The sequence below is a fragment of the Pseudophryne corroboree genome, chromosome 3 (assembly GCF_028390025.1).
Source record: "Pseudophryne corroboree isolate aPseCor3 chromosome 3, aPseCor3.hap2, whole genome shotgun sequence".
In the NCBI taxonomy this organism is placed as follows: Eukaryota; Metazoa; Chordata; class Amphibia; order Anura; family Myobatrachidae; genus Pseudophryne; species Pseudophryne corroboree.
The window spans coordinates 114,086,906-114,096,615 of NC_086446.1; the positions used below are offsets into that span (position 1 = coordinate 114,086,906).

Below are 9,710 nucleotides of genomic sequence, written 5' to 3' on the forward strand. Positions count from 1 at the left end.
AAATGAATACGTTTGAAAATGGAATGCATCAACAGAACGGTGTTGGCAGTTTAAAAATATCTACAGCACCTTGTATTCCCAGGTGGTCTCCCATCCAAGTAATTACCAGGCCCAACACTGCTTAGCTTCCAAGATCAGATGAGATTGGGCGTATCCAATGTGGTGTGGCTGTAGATGAGCTTTGTGGTTTCTGTTAGAACTTTTCTACTTCTAACTACTGGTTCATAAATTAATACGTTTGAAAATGGAATGCATCAACAGAACGGTGTTTGCAGTATAAAAACATCTACAGCACCTTGTATTCCCAGGTGGTCTCCCATCCAAGTACTAACCAGGCCCAACACTGCTTAGCTTCCAAGATCAGATGAGATTGGGCGTATCCAGTGTGGTGTGGCTGTAGATGAGCTTTGTGGTTTCTGTTAGAACTTTTCTACTTTTAACTACTGATTCATAAATGAATACGTTTGAAAATGGAATGCATCAACAGAACAGTGTTGGCAGTATAAAAATATCTACAGCACCTTGTATTCCCAGGTGATCTCCCATCCAAGTCCTAACCAGGCTCAACACTGCTTAGCTTCCAAAATCAGATGAGATTGGGCATATCCAGTGTGGTTTTGGATGTAGATGAGCTTTGTAGTTTCTGTTAGAACTTTTCTACTTCTAACTACTGGTTCATAAATTAATACGTTTGAAAATGGAATGCATCAACAGAACGGTGTTGGCAGTATAAAAATATCTACAGCACCTATGTATTCCCAGGTGGCCTCCCATCCAAGTACTAACCAGGCCCAACACTGCTTAGCTTCCAAGATCAGATGAGATTGGGTATATCCAGTGTGGTGTGGCTGTAGAAGAGCTTTATGGTTTCTGTTAGTATTTTTCTACTTCTAACTACTGGTTCATAAATGAATACGTTTGAAAATGGAATGCATCAACAGAACGGTGTTGGTAGTATAAAAATATCTACAGCACCTTGTATTCCCAGGTGGTCTCCCATCCAAGTACTAACCAGGCCCAACACTGCTTAGCTTCCAAGATCAGATGAGATTGGGCGTATCCAGTGTGGTGTTGCTGTAGATGAACTTTCAGGTTTCTGTTAGAACTTTTCTACTTCTAACTACTGGTTCATAAATGAATACGTTTGAAAATGGAATGCATCAACAGAACGGTGTTGGTAGTATAAAAATATCTACAGCACCTTGTATTCCCAGGTGGTCTCCCATCCAAGTACTAACCAGGCCCAACACTGCTTAGCTTCCAAGATCAGATGAGATTGGGCGTATCCAGTGTGGTGTGGCTGTAGATGAGCTTTATGGTTTCTGTTAGAACTTTTCTACTTCTAACTACTGGTTCATAAATGAATACGTTTGAAAATGGAATACATCAACAGAACGGTGTTGGCAGTATAAAAATATCTACAGCACCTTGTATTCCCAGGTAGTCTCCCATCCAAGTACTAACCAGGCCCAACACTTCTTAGCGTCCAAGATCAGATGAGATTGGGTATATCCTGTGTGGTATGGCTGTAGATGAGCTTTGTGGTTTCTGTTAGAACTTTTCTACTTCTAACTACTGGTTTATAAATGAATACGTTTGAAAATGGAATGCATCAACAGAACGGGTTTGGCAGTTTAAAAATATCTACAGCACCTTGTATTCCCAGGTGGTCTCCCATCCAAGTAATTACCAGGCCCAACACTGCTTAGCTTCCAAGATCAGATGAGATTGGGCGTATCCAATGTGGTGTGGCTGTAGATGAGCTTTGTGGTTTCTGTTAGAACTTTTCTACTTCTAACTACTGGTTCATAAATTAATACGTTTGAAAATGGAATGCATCAACAGAACGGTGTTGGCAGTATAAAAATATCTACAGCACCTTGTATTCCCAGGTGGTCTCCCATCCAAGTACTAACCAGGCCCAACACTGCTTAGCTTCCAAGATCAGATGAGATTGAGCGTATCCAGTGTGGTGTGGCTGTAGATGAGCTTTGTGGTTTCTGTTAGAACTTTTCTACTTCTAACTACTGGTTCATAAATGAATACGTTTGAAAATGGAATGCATCAACAGAACGTTGTTGGCAGTATAAAAATATCTACAGCACCTTGTATTCCCAGGTGGTCTCCCATCCAAGTACTAACCAGGCCCAACACTTCTTAGCTTCCAAGATCAGATGAGATTGGGCGTATCCAGTGTGGTATGGCTGTAGATGAGCTTTGTGGTTTCTGTTAGAACTTTTCTATTTCTAACTACTGGTTCATAAATGAATACGTTTGAAAATGGAATGCATCAACAGAACGGTGTTGGCAGTATAAAAATATCTACAGCACCTTGTATTCCCAGGTGGTCTCCCATCCAAGTACTAACCAGGCCCAACATTGCTTAGCTTCCAAGATCAGATGAGATTGGGCGTATCCAATGTGGTGTGGCTGTAGATGAGCTTTGTGGTTTCTGTTAGAACTTTTCTACTTCTAACTACTGGTTCATAAATTAATACTTTTAAAAATGGAATGCATCAACAGAACGGTGTTTGCAGTATAAAAATATCTACAGCACCTTGTATTCCCAGGTGGTCTCCCATCCAAGTACTAACCAGGCCCAACACTGCTTAGCTTCCAAGATCAGATGATATTGGGCGTATCCAGTGTGGTGTGGCTGTAGATGAGCTTTGTGGTTTCTGTTAGAACTTTTCTACTTTTAACTACTGATTCATAAATGAATACGTTTGAAAATGGAATGCATCAACAGAACGGTGTTGGCAGTATAAAAATATCTACAGCACCTTGTATTCCCAGGTTATCTCCCATCCAAGTCCTAACCAGGCTCAACACTGCTTAGCTTCCAAAATCAGATGAGATTGGGCATATCCAGTGTGGTTTTGGATGTAGATGAGCTTTGTAGTTTCTGTTAGAACTTTTCTACTTCTAACTACTGGTTCATAAATTAATACGTTTGAAAATGGAATGCATCAACAGAACGGTGTTGGCAGTATAAAAATATCTACAGCACCTTGTATTTCCAGGTGGTCTCCCATCCAAGTACTAACCAGGCCCAACACTGCTCAGCTTCCAAGATTAGATGAGATTGGGCATATCCAGTGTGGTGTGGCTGTAGATGAGCTTTGTGGTTTCTGTTTGAACTTTTCTACTTCTAACTACTGGTTCATAAATGAATACGTTTTAAAATGGAATGCATCAACAGAATTGTGTTGGCAGTATAAAAATATCTACAGCACCTATGTATTCCCAGGTGGCCTCCCATCCAAGTACTAACCAGGCCCAACACTGCTTAGCTTCCAAGATCAGATGAGATTGGGTATATCCAGTGTGGTGTGGCTGTAGAAGAGCTTTATGGTTTCTGTTAGTATTTTTCTACTTCTAACTACTGGTTCATAAATGAATACGTTTGAAAATGGAATGCATCAACAGAACGGTGTTGGTAGTATAAAAATATCTACAGCACCTTGTATTCCCAGGTGGTCTCCCATCCAAGTACTAACCAGGCCCAACACTGCTTAGCTTCCAAGATCAGATGAGATTGGGCGTATCCAGTGTGGTGTTGCTGTAGATGAACTTTCAGGTTTCTGTTAGAACTTTTCTACTTCTAACTACTGGTTCATAAATGAATACGTTTGAAAATGGAATGCATCAACAGAACGGTGTTGGTAGTATAAAAATATCTACAGCACCTTGTATTCCCAGGTGGTCTCCCATCCAAGTACTAACCAGGCCCAACACTGCTTAGCTTCCAAGATCAGATGAGATTGGGCGTATCCAGTGTGGTGTGGCTGTAGATGAGCTTTATGGTTTCTGTTAGAACTTTTCTACTTCTAACTACTGGTTCATAAATGAATACGTTTGAAAATGGAATACATCAACAGAACGGTGTTGGCAGTATAAAAATATCTACAGCACCTTGTATTCCCAGGTAGTCTCCCATCCAAGTACTAACCAGGCCCAACACTTCTTAGCGTCCAAGATCAGATGAGATTGGGTATATCCTGTGTGGTATGGCTGTAGATGAGCTTTGTGGTTTCTGTTAGAACTTTTCTACTTCTAACTACTGGTTCATAAATGAATACGTTTGAAAATGGAATGCATCAACAGAACGGTGTTGGCAGTATAAAAATATCTACAGCACCTTGTATTCCCAGGTGGTCTCCCATCCAAGTACTAACCAGGCCCAACACTTCTTAGCTTCCAAGATCAGATGAGATTGGGCGTATCCAGTGTGGTATGGCTGTAGATGAGCTTTGTGGTTTCTGTTAGAACTTTTCTACTTCTAACTACTGGTTCATAAATGAATACGTTTGAAAATGGAATGCATCAACAGAACGGTGTTGGCAGTTTAAAAATATCTACAGCACCTTGTATTCCCAGTAGGTCTCCCATCCAAGTAATTACCAGGCCCAACACTGCTTAGCTTCCAAGATCAGATGAGATTGGGCGTATCCAATGTGGTGTGGCTGTAGATGAGCTTTGTGGTTTCTGTTAGAACTTTTCTACTTCTAACTACTGGTTCATAAATGAATACGTTTGAAAATGGAATGCATCAACAGAACGGTGTTGGCAGTATAAAAATATCTACAGCACCTTGTATTCCCAGGAGGTCTACCATCCAAGTACTAACCAGGCCCAACACTGCTTAGCTTCCAAGATCAGATGAGATTGGGCGTATCCAGTGTGGTGTGGCTGTAGATGAGCTCTGTGGTTTCTGTTAGAACTTTTCTACTTCTAACTACTGGTTCATAAATGAATACGTTTGAAAATGGAATACATCAACAGAACGGTGTTGGCAGTATAAAAATATCTACAGCACCTTGTATTCCCAGGTGGTCTCCCATCCAAGTACTAACCAGGCCCAACTCTTCTTAGCGTCCAAGATCAGATGAGATTGGGTATATCCTGTGTGGTATGGCTGTAGATGAGCTTTGTGGTTTCTGTTAGAACTTTTCTACTTCTAACTACTGGTTCATAAATGAATACGTTTGAAAATGGAATGCATCAACAGAACGGGTTTGGCAGTTTAAAAATATCTACAGCACCTTGTATTCCCAGGTGGTCTCCCATCCAAGTAATTACCAGGCCCAACACTGCTTAGCTTCCAAGATCAGATGAGATTGGGCGTATCAAATGTGGTGTGGCTGTAGATGAGCTTTGTGGTTTCTGTTAGAACTTTTCTACTTCTAACTACTGGTTCATAAATTAATACGTTTGAAAATGGAATGCATCAACAGAACGGTGTTGGCAGTATAAAAATATCTACAGCACCTTGTATTCCCAGGTGGTCTCCCATCCAAGTACTAACCAGGCCCAACACTGCTTAGCTTCCAAGATCAGATGAGATTGGGCGTATCCAGTGTGCTGTGGCTGTAGATGAGCTTTGTGGTTTCTGTTAGAACTTTTCTACTTCTAACTACTGGTTCATAAATGAATACGTTTGAAAATGGAATGCATCAACACAACGGTGTTGGCAGTATAAAAATATCTACAGCACCTTGTATTTCCAGGTGGTCTCCCATCCAAGTACTAACCAGGCCCAACACTGCTCAGCTTCCAAGATTAGATGAGATTGGGCATATCCAGTGTGGTGTGGCTGTAGATGAGCTTTGTGGTTTCTGTTTGAACTTTTCTACTTCTAACTACTGGTTCATAAATGAATATGTTTTAAAATGGAATGCATCAACAGAACGGTGTTGGCAGTATAAAAATATCTACAGCACCTATGTATTCCCAGGTGGCCTCCCATCCAAGTACTAACCAGGCCCAACACTGCTTAGCTTCCAAGATCAGATGAGATTGGGTATATCCAGTGTGGTGTGGCTGTAGAAGAGCTTTATGGTTTCTGTTAGTATTTTTCTACTTCTAACTACTGGTTCATAAATGAATACGTTTGAAAATGGAATGCATCAACAGAACGGTGTTGGTAGTATAAAAATATCTACAGCACCTTGTATTCCCAGGTGGTCTCCCATCCAAGTACTAACCAGGCCCAACACTGCTTAGCTTCCAAGATCAGATGAGATTGGGCGTATCCAGTGTGGTGTTGCTGTAGATGAACTTTCAGGTTTCTGTTAGAACTTTTCTACTTCTAACTACTGGTTCATAAATGAATACGTTTGAAAATGGAATGCATCAACAGAACGGTGTTGGTAGTATAAAAATATCTACAGCACCTTGTATTCCCAGGTGGTCTCCCATCCAAGTACTAACCAGGCCCAACACTGCTTAGCTTCCAAGATCAGATGAGATTGGGCGTATCCAGTGTGGTGTGGCTGTAGATGAGCTTTATGGTTTCTGTTAGAACTTTTCTACTTCTAACTACTGGTTCATAAATGAATACGTTTGAAAATGGAATACATCAACAGAACGGTGTTGGCAGTATAAAAATATCTACAGCACCTTGTATTCCCAGGTAGTCTCCCATCCAAGTACTAACCAGGCCCAACACTTCTTAGCGTCCAAGATCAGATGAGATTGGGTATATCCTGTGTGGTATGGCTGTAGATGAGCTTTGTGGTTTCTGTTAGAACTTTTCTACTTCTAACTACTGGTTCATAAATGAATACGTTTGAAAATGGAATGCATCAACAGAACGGTGTTGGCAGTATAAAAATATCTACAGCACCTTGTATTCCCAGGTGGTCTCCCATCCAAGTACTAACCAGGCGCAACACTTCTTAGCTTCCAAGATCAGATGAGATTGGGCGTATCCAGTGTGGTATGGCTGTAGATGAGCTTTGTGGTTTCTGTTAGAACTTTTCTACTTCTAACTACTGGTTCATAAATGAATACGTTTGAAAATGGAATGCATCAACAGAACGGTGTTGGCAGTTTAAAAATATCTACAGCACCTTGTATTCCCAGTAGGTCTCCCATCCAAGTAATTACCAGGCCCAACACTGCTTAGCTTCCAAGATCAGATGAGATTGGGCGTATCCAATGTGGTGTGGCTGTAGATGAGCTTTGTGGTTTCTGTTAGAACTTTTCTACTTCTAACTACTGGTTCATAAATGAATACGTTTGAAAATGGAATGCATCATCAGAACGGTGTTGGCAGTATAAAAATATCTACAGCACCTTGTATTCCCAGGAGGTCTACCATCCAAGTACTAACCAGGCCCAACACTGCTTAGCTTCCAAGATCAGATGAGATTGGGCGTATCCAGTGTGCTGTGGCTGTAGATGAGCTTTGTGGTTTCTGTTAGAACTTTTCTACTTCTAACTACTGGTTCATAAATGAATACGTTTGAAAATGGAATGCATCAACACAACGGTGTTGGCAGTATAAAAATATCTACAGCACCTTGTATTCCCAGGTGGTCTCCCATCCAAGTACTAACCAGGCCCAACACTTCTTAGCTTCCAAGATCAGATGAGATTGGGCTTATCCAGTGTGGTATGGCTGTAGATGAGCTTTGCGGTTTCTGTTAGAACTTTTCTACTTCTAACTACTGGTTCATAAATGAATACGTTTGAAAATGGAATGCATCAACAGAACGGTGTTGGCAGTTTAAAAATATCTACAGCACCTTGTATTCCCAGGTGGTCTCCCATCCAAATAATTACCAGGCCCAACACTGCTTAGCTTCCAAGATCAGATGAGATTGGGCGTATCCAAAGTGGTGTGGCTGTAGATGAGATTTGTGGTTTCTGTTAGAACTTTTCTACTTCTAACTACTGGTTCATAAATTAATACGCTTGAAAATGGAATGCATCAACAGAACGGTGTTTGCAGTATAAAAATATCTACAGCACCTTGTATTCCCAGGTGGTCTCCCATCCAAGTACTAACCAGGCCCAACACTGCTTAGCTTCCAAGATCAGATGAGATTGGGCGTATCCAGCGTGGTGTGGCTGTAGATGAGCTTTGTGGTTTCTGTTAGAACTTTTCTACTTTTAACTACTGATTCATAAATGAATACGTTTGAAAATGGAATGCATCAACAGAACGGTGTTGGCACTATAAAAATATCAACAGCACCTTGTATTCCCAGGTGGTCTCCCATCCAAGTCCTAACCAGGCTCAACACTGCTTAGCTTCCAAAATCAGATGAGATTGGGCGTATCCAGTGTGGTTTTGGATGTAGATGAGCTTTGTAGTTTCTGTTAGAACTTTTCTACTTCTAACTACTGGTTCATAAATTAATACGTTTGAAAATGGAATGCATCAACAGAACAGTGTTGGCAGTATAAAAATATCTACAGCACCTTGTATTCCCAGGTGGTCTCCCATCCAAGTACTAACCAGGCCCAACACTGCTTAGCTTCCAAGATTAGATGAGATTGGGCGTATCCAGTGTGGTGTTGCTGTAGATGAACTTTCTGGTTTCTGTTAGAACTTTTCTACTTCTAACTACTGGTTCATAAATGAATACGTTTTAAAATGGAATGCATCAACAGAACGGTGTTGGCAGTATAAAAATATCTACAGCACCTTGTTTTTCCAGGTGGTCTCCCATCCAAGTACTAACCAGGCCCAACACTGCTCAGCTTCCAAGATTAGATGAGATTGGGCATATCCAGTGTGGTGTGGCTGTAGATGAGCTTTGTGGTTTCTGTTTGAACTTTTCTACTTCTAACTACTGGTTCATAAATGAATACGTTTTAAAATGGAATGCATCAACAGAACGGTGTTGGCAGTATAAAAATATCTACAGCACCTATGTATTCCCAGGTGGCCTCCCATCCAAGTACTAACCAGGCCCAACACTGCTTAGCTTCCAAGATCAGATGAGATTGGGTATATCCAGTGTGGTGTGGCTGTAGAAGAGCTTTATGGTTTCTGTTAGTATTTTTCTACTTCTAACTACTGGTTCATAAATGAATACGTTTGAAAATGGAATGCATCAACAGAACGGTGTTGGTAGTATAAAAATATCTACAGCACCTTGTATTCCCAGGTGGTCTCCCATCCAAGTACTAACCAGGCCCAACACTGCTTAGCTTCCAAGATCAGATGAGATTGGGCGTATCCAGTGTGGTGTTGCTGTAGATGAACTTTCAGGTTTCTGTTAGAACTTTTCTACTTCTAACTACTGGTTCATAAATGAATACGTTTGAAAATGGAATGCATCAACAGAACGGTGTTGGTAGTATAAAAATATCTACAGCACCTTGTATTCCCAGGTGGTCTCCCATCCAAGTACTAACCAGGCCCAACACTGCTTAGCTTCCAAGATCAGATGAGATTGGGCGTATCCAGTGTGGTGTGGCTGTAGATGAGCTTTATGGTTTCTGTTAGAACTTTTCTACTTCTAACTACTGGTTCATAAATGAATACGTTTGAAAATGGAATACATCAACAGAACGGTGTTGGCAGTATAAAAATATCTACAGCACCTTGTATTCCCAGGTAGTTTCCCATCCAAGTACTAACCAGGCCCAACACTTCTTAGCGTCCAAGATCAGATGAGATTGGGTATATCCTGTGTGGTATGGCTGTAGATGAGCTTTGTGGTTTCTGTTAGAACTTTTCTACTTCTAACTACTGGTTTATAAATGAATACGTTTGAAAATGGAATGCATCAACAGAACGGGTTTGGCAGTTTAAAAATATCTACAGCACCTTGTATTCCCAGGTGGTCTCCCATCCAAGTAATTACCAGGCCCAACACTGCTTAGCTTCCAAGATCAGATGAGATTGGGCGTATCCAATGTGGTGTGGCTGTAGATGAGCTTTGTGGTTTCTGTTAGAACTTTTCTACTTC

The 9,710-nt window shown here is 41.0% G+C and overlaps 28 non-coding genes and 14 pseudogenes across 28 annotated transcripts; all 42 read right to left on the bottom strand.

Annotated features, from left to right (window-relative positions):
- Positions 1-57: 57 nt before the first annotated feature.
- LOC134884270 (5S ribosomal RNA) lies at positions 58-176 on the bottom strand. Its single transcript, XR_010168422.1, has one exon. It is a non-coding gene; the product is annotated as a 5S ribosomal RNA (ribosomal RNA).
- A 107-nt stretch (positions 177-283) lies between these two features.
- LOC134901170 (5S ribosomal RNA) lies at positions 284-402 on the bottom strand. The gene has a single exon (XR_010174663.1). It is a non-coding gene; the product is annotated as a 5S ribosomal RNA (ribosomal RNA).
- Positions 403-509: 107 nt separating this feature from the next.
- LOC134898223 (5S ribosomal RNA) lies at positions 510-629 on the bottom strand (annotated as a pseudogene).
- Positions 630-736: 107 nt separating this feature from the next.
- Positions 737-856, bottom strand: LOC134886439 (5S ribosomal RNA). Its single transcript, XR_010170521.1, has one exon. It is a non-coding gene; the product is annotated as a 5S ribosomal RNA (ribosomal RNA).
- A 107-nt stretch (positions 857-963) lies between these two features.
- LOC135059776 (5S ribosomal RNA) lies at positions 964-1,082 on the bottom strand. Its single transcript, XR_010246175.1, has one exon. It is a non-coding gene; the product is annotated as a 5S ribosomal RNA (ribosomal RNA).
- A 107-nt stretch (positions 1,083-1,189) lies between these two features.
- On the bottom strand, positions 1,190-1,308 carry LOC135070800 (5S ribosomal RNA). The gene has a single exon (XR_010256952.1). It is a non-coding gene; the product is annotated as a 5S ribosomal RNA (ribosomal RNA).
- Positions 1,309-1,415: 107 nt separating this feature from the next.
- On the bottom strand, positions 1,416-1,534 carry LOC134890440 (5S ribosomal RNA; annotated as a pseudogene).
- A 107-nt stretch (positions 1,535-1,641) lies between these two features.
- Positions 1,642-1,760, bottom strand: LOC134884271 (5S ribosomal RNA). The gene has a single exon (XR_010168423.1). It is a non-coding gene; the product is annotated as a 5S ribosomal RNA (ribosomal RNA).
- A 107-nt stretch (positions 1,761-1,867) lies between these two features.
- Positions 1,868-1,986, bottom strand: LOC135059305 (5S ribosomal RNA). The gene has a single exon (XR_010245713.1). It is a non-coding gene; the product is annotated as a 5S ribosomal RNA (ribosomal RNA).
- A 107-nt stretch (positions 1,987-2,093) lies between these two features.
- On the bottom strand, positions 2,094-2,212 carry LOC135058505 (5S ribosomal RNA). The gene has a single exon (XR_010244932.1). It is a non-coding gene; the product is annotated as a 5S ribosomal RNA (ribosomal RNA).
- Positions 2,213-2,319: 107 nt separating this feature from the next.
- Positions 2,320-2,438, bottom strand: LOC134900749 (5S ribosomal RNA). Its single transcript, XR_010174254.1, has one exon. It is a non-coding gene; the product is annotated as a 5S ribosomal RNA (ribosomal RNA).
- Positions 2,439-2,545: 107 nt separating this feature from the next.
- On the bottom strand, positions 2,546-2,664 carry LOC135069127 (5S ribosomal RNA). Its single transcript, XR_010255316.1, has one exon. It is a non-coding gene; the product is annotated as a 5S ribosomal RNA (ribosomal RNA).
- Positions 2,665-2,998: 334 nt separating this feature from the next.
- Positions 2,999-3,117, bottom strand: LOC134893990 (5S ribosomal RNA; annotated as a pseudogene).
- A 107-nt stretch (positions 3,118-3,224) lies between these two features.
- Positions 3,225-3,344, bottom strand: LOC134886440 (5S ribosomal RNA). Its single transcript, XR_010170522.1, has one exon. It is a non-coding gene; the product is annotated as a 5S ribosomal RNA (ribosomal RNA).
- A 107-nt stretch (positions 3,345-3,451) lies between these two features.
- On the bottom strand, positions 3,452-3,570 carry LOC135059777 (5S ribosomal RNA). The gene has a single exon (XR_010246176.1). It is a non-coding gene; the product is annotated as a 5S ribosomal RNA (ribosomal RNA).
- A 107-nt stretch (positions 3,571-3,677) lies between these two features.
- On the bottom strand, positions 3,678-3,796 carry LOC135070812 (5S ribosomal RNA). The gene has a single exon (XR_010256963.1). It is a non-coding gene; the product is annotated as a 5S ribosomal RNA (ribosomal RNA).
- Positions 3,797-3,903: 107 nt separating this feature from the next.
- On the bottom strand, positions 3,904-4,022 carry LOC134890441 (5S ribosomal RNA; annotated as a pseudogene).
- Positions 4,023-4,129: 107 nt separating this feature from the next.
- Positions 4,130-4,248, bottom strand: LOC135058506 (5S ribosomal RNA). Its single transcript, XR_010244933.1, has one exon. It is a non-coding gene; the product is annotated as a 5S ribosomal RNA (ribosomal RNA).
- Positions 4,249-4,355: 107 nt separating this feature from the next.
- On the bottom strand, positions 4,356-4,474 carry LOC134887792 (5S ribosomal RNA; annotated as a pseudogene).
- Positions 4,475-4,581: 107 nt separating this feature from the next.
- LOC135060922 (5S ribosomal RNA) lies at positions 4,582-4,700 on the bottom strand. Its single transcript, XR_010247317.1, has one exon. It is a non-coding gene; the product is annotated as a 5S ribosomal RNA (ribosomal RNA).
- A 107-nt stretch (positions 4,701-4,807) lies between these two features.
- Positions 4,808-4,926, bottom strand: LOC134890349 (5S ribosomal RNA; annotated as a pseudogene).
- Positions 4,927-5,033: 107 nt separating this feature from the next.
- LOC134887799 (5S ribosomal RNA) lies at positions 5,034-5,152 on the bottom strand (annotated as a pseudogene).
- Positions 5,153-5,259: 107 nt separating this feature from the next.
- Positions 5,260-5,378, bottom strand: LOC135066814 (5S ribosomal RNA). Its single transcript, XR_010253053.1, has one exon. It is a non-coding gene; the product is annotated as a 5S ribosomal RNA (ribosomal RNA).
- A 107-nt stretch (positions 5,379-5,485) lies between these two features.
- Positions 5,486-5,604, bottom strand: LOC134893991 (5S ribosomal RNA; annotated as a pseudogene).
- Positions 5,605-5,711: 107 nt separating this feature from the next.
- LOC134886442 (5S ribosomal RNA) lies at positions 5,712-5,831 on the bottom strand. The gene has a single exon (XR_010170524.1). It is a non-coding gene; the product is annotated as a 5S ribosomal RNA (ribosomal RNA).
- Positions 5,832-5,938: 107 nt separating this feature from the next.
- On the bottom strand, positions 5,939-6,057 carry LOC135059779 (5S ribosomal RNA). Its single transcript, XR_010246178.1, has one exon. It is a non-coding gene; the product is annotated as a 5S ribosomal RNA (ribosomal RNA).
- Positions 6,058-6,164: 107 nt separating this feature from the next.
- LOC135070824 (5S ribosomal RNA) lies at positions 6,165-6,283 on the bottom strand. The gene has a single exon (XR_010256975.1). It is a non-coding gene; the product is annotated as a 5S ribosomal RNA (ribosomal RNA).
- A 107-nt stretch (positions 6,284-6,390) lies between these two features.
- Positions 6,391-6,509, bottom strand: LOC134890442 (5S ribosomal RNA; annotated as a pseudogene).
- A 107-nt stretch (positions 6,510-6,616) lies between these two features.
- LOC134885160 (5S ribosomal RNA) lies at positions 6,617-6,735 on the bottom strand. The gene has a single exon (XR_010169283.1). It is a non-coding gene; the product is annotated as a 5S ribosomal RNA (ribosomal RNA).
- A 107-nt stretch (positions 6,736-6,842) lies between these two features.
- LOC134887793 (5S ribosomal RNA) lies at positions 6,843-6,961 on the bottom strand (annotated as a pseudogene).
- A 107-nt stretch (positions 6,962-7,068) lies between these two features.
- LOC134885150 (5S ribosomal RNA) lies at positions 7,069-7,187 on the bottom strand. The gene has a single exon (XR_010169274.1). It is a non-coding gene; the product is annotated as a 5S ribosomal RNA (ribosomal RNA).
- A 107-nt stretch (positions 7,188-7,294) lies between these two features.
- Positions 7,295-7,413, bottom strand: LOC135068350 (5S ribosomal RNA). Its single transcript, XR_010254554.1, has one exon. It is a non-coding gene; the product is annotated as a 5S ribosomal RNA (ribosomal RNA).
- A 107-nt stretch (positions 7,414-7,520) lies between these two features.
- Positions 7,521-7,639, bottom strand: LOC134891410 (5S ribosomal RNA; annotated as a pseudogene).
- Positions 7,640-7,746: 107 nt separating this feature from the next.
- Positions 7,747-7,865, bottom strand: LOC134901917 (5S ribosomal RNA). Its single transcript, XR_010175392.1, has one exon. It is a non-coding gene; the product is annotated as a 5S ribosomal RNA (ribosomal RNA).
- Positions 7,866-7,972: 107 nt separating this feature from the next.
- On the bottom strand, positions 7,973-8,092 carry LOC134897897 (5S ribosomal RNA; annotated as a pseudogene).
- A 107-nt stretch (positions 8,093-8,199) lies between these two features.
- Positions 8,200-8,318, bottom strand: LOC135070767 (5S ribosomal RNA). Its single transcript, XR_010256920.1, has one exon. It is a non-coding gene; the product is annotated as a 5S ribosomal RNA (ribosomal RNA).
- A 107-nt stretch (positions 8,319-8,425) lies between these two features.
- Positions 8,426-8,544, bottom strand: LOC134894122 (5S ribosomal RNA; annotated as a pseudogene).
- Positions 8,545-8,651: 107 nt separating this feature from the next.
- On the bottom strand, positions 8,652-8,771 carry LOC134886443 (5S ribosomal RNA). Its single transcript, XR_010170525.1, has one exon. It is a non-coding gene; the product is annotated as a 5S ribosomal RNA (ribosomal RNA).
- A 107-nt stretch (positions 8,772-8,878) lies between these two features.
- On the bottom strand, positions 8,879-8,997 carry LOC135059780 (5S ribosomal RNA). The gene has a single exon (XR_010246179.1). It is a non-coding gene; the product is annotated as a 5S ribosomal RNA (ribosomal RNA).
- Positions 8,998-9,104: 107 nt separating this feature from the next.
- On the bottom strand, positions 9,105-9,223 carry LOC135070835 (5S ribosomal RNA). The gene has a single exon (XR_010256986.1). It is a non-coding gene; the product is annotated as a 5S ribosomal RNA (ribosomal RNA).
- Positions 9,224-9,330: 107 nt separating this feature from the next.
- On the bottom strand, positions 9,331-9,449 carry LOC134892327 (5S ribosomal RNA; annotated as a pseudogene).
- Positions 9,450-9,556: 107 nt separating this feature from the next.
- On the bottom strand, positions 9,557-9,675 carry LOC134884272 (5S ribosomal RNA). Its single transcript, XR_010168424.1, has one exon. It is a non-coding gene; the product is annotated as a 5S ribosomal RNA (ribosomal RNA).
- Positions 9,676-9,710: the final 35 nt, after the last annotated feature.